The sequence below is a fragment of the Jaculus jaculus genome, chromosome 10 (genome assembly GCF_020740685.1).
Source record: "Jaculus jaculus isolate mJacJac1 chromosome 10, mJacJac1.mat.Y.cur, whole genome shotgun sequence".
Taxonomy (NCBI): domain Eukaryota; kingdom Metazoa; phylum Chordata; class Mammalia; order Rodentia; family Dipodidae; genus Jaculus; species Jaculus jaculus.
The window spans coordinates 52,897,918-52,904,654 of NC_059111.1; positions in this window are offsets into that span (position 1 = coordinate 52,897,918).

Below are 6,737 nucleotides of genomic sequence, written 5' to 3' on the forward strand. Positions count from 1 at the left end.
CTACCAAACAAAATCTGCAGTAAGTGTAAAATACTATGGTAGGCACATGTCCTTACAAAGTTTATTAATGCAAAGTAAGAAGTAAGGGAAATGGTGAAAATGTTGAGTGTTTTAAAGAAAAAACATACTGAAAGCCCATGTCCAAATGGCTTCTCTCTCCATTGCAAATGGTTCCTGACCTGGCATTCCCTACATCCTTATTTCTTAGGAAAAAGGACCATGTTCATACTTTACATTTTCTAAGATATATGTTTTATATTCATTCCAGTTACCACAGTCACAGTCACATCTGTCAAATTAAGTACTTAGCCACATTATATTGGTGTGTGTGTGTGTGTGTGTGTGTGTGTGTGTTTATGTGAATTGTCATGTATGTGCACTTACATAGATGCATGTGTGTGAATGCGTTTGTAGGCGCTATAGTTAGGAATGCTATCCATATGCTGTTAGACAGGGTCTCTCCTACCTGGCCTTCCTGAATCTCACCAATTATGACAGACTGGTTGGCTATAGATCCCCAAGGATTCCCCTGTCTTCCCCTCCCTGGTAGTGGGGTTACTGATGCATGCCACCATTCCCAACATTTTTATGGGGGCACTACTAATAGAAACCGTATCTTCATCCCTTCAAGGGAACTACTTCACCTACAAGCCTTAAACTATGTCCTTACATACTATACATTTTAATTTTTCCTCATGTAGTTTTTAAGTTAAAGAAAAATTGAGTTAGAAAAATTAAGATGAAGTAAATTCATACAATCTAGAATGAAATATTCAGAAACACAAAAATACCACTTTGTAGAAAATTTAACAACATAATTTGAAGTCTTCATTCAGACTTAGCATTGCATAAAATATCATGGACTCTGCATTTTAATCAAAATCTAAATATTTTGTTTCTTTTTTGTCAATATCTTACTTTTATTTATTTAAAGAGGGAGGGGAATAGGGATAGGGAGATAGAGACAGTGGGGAGAGAGAGAGAGAATGGACACACCAGGGCATCCAGCTGCTGCAAAGGAACTCCAAATACATGTGCCACCTTGTGTATCTGGCTTACATGGGTTCTGGGGAATTAAACCTGGGCCCTTTGGCTTTTCAGGCATGTTCTTTAACTACTAACCCATCTCTATTACACCCCTTCTTGTTTCTTATCTGACTCCTCTTTTGCTCATGCTTTGGAAGAGCAGCTGTCCACCAAATTGTATGCACATGAGTCCTGCTCTACAGCTGGGTTTTGGGAAGCATAAAGGTACATTGCATTTCTGTAAGGATCACCCAAAATTTTCCAGAAAAAGTAGACTCATTGATTTTCTTGAAAGCGAAATCTCACAAAACAACAGCTGATGATGTAATGTGTGTCATTCTGAAGCTTGTATTCTCCATTTCTTATGCTGCATAGATCAAGAAAAAAGCAAAATTATCCTGATTTTCTTTAAAATTTGGGCTTATGGTGCATGAAAATTAGATGTTGCTGTATGTTCAGTATTTGTTCACCAAAATATATGGCCTTTTTTTTATCATTAGCCATAACGTACATCATTGTTGCCAAAATGTGAGGATGGGTTTTCCAGATGATTAGAGGCTAAAATGATTGAGGTTTGACTTAAAGTTAATATTTGTAAAAGTGAACATTTTCCCAATTGTGTTTTCTTTAACAAGATCTTGACATTAACTGGATTTGAAAAGGTGTCAAAGTTCAATTGGATTCCACTGAATACAAATGAATACTGCTGTTACTTATGACCTATTTAATTAATAACAAAATTAATATTTCAAAAGAGAAGTTTCTATCCTCCCCTAAATTTTATTCTACTTATTTATAAAGAGCCAAACTGAGATGAAGTGTCTTAAACTAAGCTTATCTTACTGTTGGAAATATTATGGTTTTGTTTAATTATGTTATTAATTATATTATATATTAACTGGATGAGCTTATGAAATTTATTTTCTATCATTAAAAAGTAAACATTTGTGTACACTGTACAATGTGAATGTGAAATGTGAATTGAACACACTACAGGCAAAATATGATTTAATTGAGGGTCAGGGAGATGTGCTTGAGCCCTTCTCCACTGACTGGACTCACAGCTTTTATTGAGATGCACATAGCCAAAGCACTGGGGAATCTGAGCATAATACAAATCATGAGTTCACATCAGATCAGATTAGGAGTTGTGTATTTATGTTTGTCAGGAAATCTTTGGAGAAGTTGTGAGTTTCCTGTCTTCAAGAATTTGCACCCAAGACACATAGTTTTCCATGTCCCTAGGCTTAGCCTGTGCAAAGATTACCATTTTTACAATTAGCTTGATATTGATTTTTAAAATATTGTATAGATAGTTCTATATTGGCAAAACAGGTTATCTCAATACAATAATAATGAAATGAACTTTTCTCTACCTCAATAACAAGTACTTATTATTTAAATAAAGTGCTACATAATAGAATGCTTCTAACCATTTGATTCCATTGTAATTCAAGATAAAACAATACTAGTTGTTTGGTTTTTTTTTTTGTAAATCTAGAGACATTTATTTTACAAAATACCTACTACCTAATATTGGCTTAAAAAAAGAACCTTATATTTACATCAAACTACAAAAAGTAAAGAAATTATATCAGCAGGTAATGAAATGAAGAAAACTTGAATGAAGACTAAACCTTGACTGAAATTTAAACACTTGATGTGATTTTACAAAACAGATATAGAAAATATTATTAAGGGGTAGGGGAGATAGCTTCATGGGTAAGAGTGCTTTCCTTGAGGCAGCCTGAGTTTGACACCTCACACCCATGTAAAATGTTGGGGGTAGCCAAGCATGTCTGTAACCTTAGTCCTATGGGAAGATAGAGACAGGAGAATCACTGGGGCTTAGTGGTCCACCTGTTTGACAGAAAAACAAAATAGCAGTTCCAGGTTCAGTGAAAGACTCCACTGTCAAGGAAACTTGCAGAAGAAACAATAGAAGATGACATGGATATAATCCTCTGGCCTTCACATGAATGATGATGAGTAGCATACATCTACAGATATACAACATGCATTATATATGCATATACATTTACTTCATACACACACACACAATAATAAGAATAGCATTAAAATCAGTCCCAAATGTGACTGAAATGTTGCTATGAGAATATAAATGGAAGCTGTAGTTTTAAATGCTGAGGTATCACAATATTATTTTCTCTTTATTTAAAAAATAGTATCATTTTTTCTTACTGCTGTATAGAATTCCATTGTGTAGATATACCACATCTTAGTTATCCATTCTTCTAGTGATGGACATCTGGGTTGATTCCAGCTCTTAGCTATTATGAATTGAGCTGCTACAAACATGGTTGAGCAAATCTCTCTGGCCTGTGGTTTGAAGGCTTTAGGGTAGATGCCCAGTAAGGGAATAACTGGGTCTGTTGGTATCTCTATAGTCAACTTTGGGTAATGATATACAGAGACATTTATCGTACCAATAACTGTGGGCTAACTGCACAATGCATGACCCATATACCTCAACAAGGAGGGGCTAATGGGGAGTGGGTAGGTCACGGATGAGCCTAATAATGGTACCAAACTGCCCGTACTTGCAGAATAGAAAACTAATTAAAAAAATAGTATTTATGCATCATATAAAATTTCTTTCTTCTGTTGTTTCTTCAACCAGGAATGTTTTCAAATCCATCCCTTGGCATAAGGCTAAGAATGTTTTTCCTCACCAGGTAAATTGGCAAGGTAGTGTGCCAGGTTGCTGTCTCACAGTTGTTTTATATTAAGCCTTGGCTCATGTACTATCACTGTGTTTTTTCTGAAACTGCCATCCTGGAACTATTTTTCCTTTGTTGATTTACCTGTTTAGACAGGATAGGTAGATAATTTAGTTAAAACGGCTTTTGTTTGTTGTGAGTTTATATTCATGGAGAGTATTCATTATTGCATTACCCTCTTCTTGAATGTAATCAATTGAACTCCAACAAAAACAACAAAACTGTGAGGTGTTCTTGTGGAGTAGGGTGCAGTAACCTCTGCTGTCTTTCCAATAATGCTTTTGGCATTTAACTGCTTATAATAAACAGCTTTCTTCCTGTGTTCAGAGGGAATTTGATCTTTCACCAAGGTAAGTAGTGCCCCAAGGGTCTACAGAGAATGGAAAGAATTTAGAAACCTCAAAGTTGACTTCTGTGAACACCTGGCCAATTATTGGAGACAATAAACAGGAAACATGGCAATTTATAAAATACTTAATTTATTCCCAGACTGTTAGGGCATATCTGCATGTACTTGTCTTCCTGAGCCCCTGTGTGAGTGACTTAGGGAAGATGATCCTCCAAGCTGGAAGTAAGTTGTCTCAATTCATATAAAATCAACAGGATTAGCCTCCTCTGTCCCCTCATATTCACACCTAATAGTTGAAAAACAGTCAGATCATGAGTGGAAAACCTAGTACCTGGCCACTTAGAGCAGAATTGGAGGACTCTCTTTTATTGTACTAATGTTATGGATTCCTTGAAATTTTAGACACATTTAAGGTCATGTGCGTAGAGCTGATGTGATTGCTTTCTCTAGTAAAATAAGCAACTGTAGTAACATACAATAACTAAAAACATCCTATCATGTGGCAAACACTATTCTCTCAAATCATGTTACTTTATTATTATGTTGATTTACTCCTTAAAAGGTTTACAGTTGCATTTTTCAGACTAGCTGGTTGCCCAAGTGGCAAAACCAGAATTTAAAGTGGGATGCCAGTGCTCCAGATTGGCGCTTTTACAGCATTAGGAGCCAAATAATTTATCTGTATAACAAAAGCAAATCTAACAGTTATATATAGAGATTTATTATAATCAGTATCATATATTTTTGCAGTGTTTAGGAGCAATCTCACGATCTTAGGCAACATAGGAAAACATGAAGCTAAATCGCCAGAGCTACCCAGTTATTTTAGTAATTATTCACAGCCTAAAGGAATCCACTGGGAATGAATATGGGTGTGACATCACATGGTCTCTTATAAGAACTAACCTACTAAATGAAAAGTTCATTACTGAGAATGTTTTTAATGTATGGTCATGCACATATGACATGCTATTGTCATTACGAAGTTTTCCTATTTGGTAAATAACTCAAGTAGAAGATGGGTTACTAACAGGCAAATTCACTCTCTATGTGCATGTAATCCAATCCTGAAGCACCACCCAGAAGAAATCTTTTGTATCTCTCTTGCCTTTCCACTTCCTCCTCTCACTCTCTCATTCACCAACTTACTCATCATTAAACTTAAAAATTGTAAGAAAATGTGTTAAGTATGGAAAGATATATCATGCAATAAACAATCTCATTGGTGAAGGGAAATACAAACCTAAGACCTAAAACAATGTTCTCTCTATTCTATCCTTTGTAAGAAGGCTATCTTACTGAAGAAAAAACATGGCAACATAAAAATGAAGACTGCTAATTTCTTTTAAAATACAAGTAATACCAGAAGATAATATCCTTTCATTTATCTCATCATAGACTCTCAAAATATTAGCTGCATTAGGCTTTAAAATCTAATAAATTACTCTTTTCACACAGGTATTTATTTTAATAGTTATTTATTTTCAATGAGAAAAAATGACAATGGCTATATCAGGACCTCTAGCCACTGAAAACAAACTCTAGACGAATGTGCCACTTTGCACTTCTGGCTTTACACTGGGGAATTGAAACTGGGTCATTAGGTTCTGTAGAGAAGCACCTTAACCACTGAGCCTTCTCTCCAGCCCAGAGAAATGCAAATTTTGATCACATTCAACTCATTGCTCTCATTCCTTCTCAGCGATCCCATGACCTTATGCTCTTTCTATCTTGTCACCCTCAGGTGAAGATAGTAGCTAAAGAATGGGGTCCAAGTTGCCACACAAGTTGTTACTTGGATTTAAAACAAAGAAAGGTCAGATAGTCAAACAACTGCATTCCTGGATTCTTGGCATCACTTATATATTTTGTGTAAAAAAAAGGATTACAGTGTTTCAGGAAAAGTAATGTTGGTAGTCTAATATAGGCAGGTTTGTCAAAATATGCCCTAGAACTACATGTGGTCCATTGCATATATTTATGCTGATTTCCAATGATGCTTACATTTTTAGCTGTTTAGGGCTGAAAGAAAACTTAAGACACAAAATTTTGAAATTCACATTTCAGTGCTCACAAGTTTTTACTAGAACACTGCCATCTCATTCATTTACATATTATGTAGTTACATTTACACCACAAAGCACAATGCTACATAGTTTCAACAGAAGCGTAGCATGATATGTGAAAACATTTACTACCTGGCCCTTCAGAGAGAAAACTTGCAGACCAAATGGATCTTAATAGAAACCTATCCCTTTTATTTTAGCTAAGATCGACTTTAAACCTTTGAAACAGATTCATGGCAAGGAAGCAAAGCTTTTGTGCATACACTAGTGATATCATGAATTATGTGTTTGTGTGATTCCTGTTTTAAAAATCATACCTTATACTCTCATGTTTGTTACATAACACCTGCATTATATAATAAACCTATATTTCTATAAATGCAATAATGTATAAATAAAATGTATCTATGCAAAATGAAATATTATACACTCATAAAGAAGATTGTAATTATGTCATTTTATGAAAACAGATAGAATTAGAAGACATAATGTTAAGGAAATAAGCTAGATTGAGAAATCATGCTCATTTTCTTCATATAGCAATGAGGGAAAAAA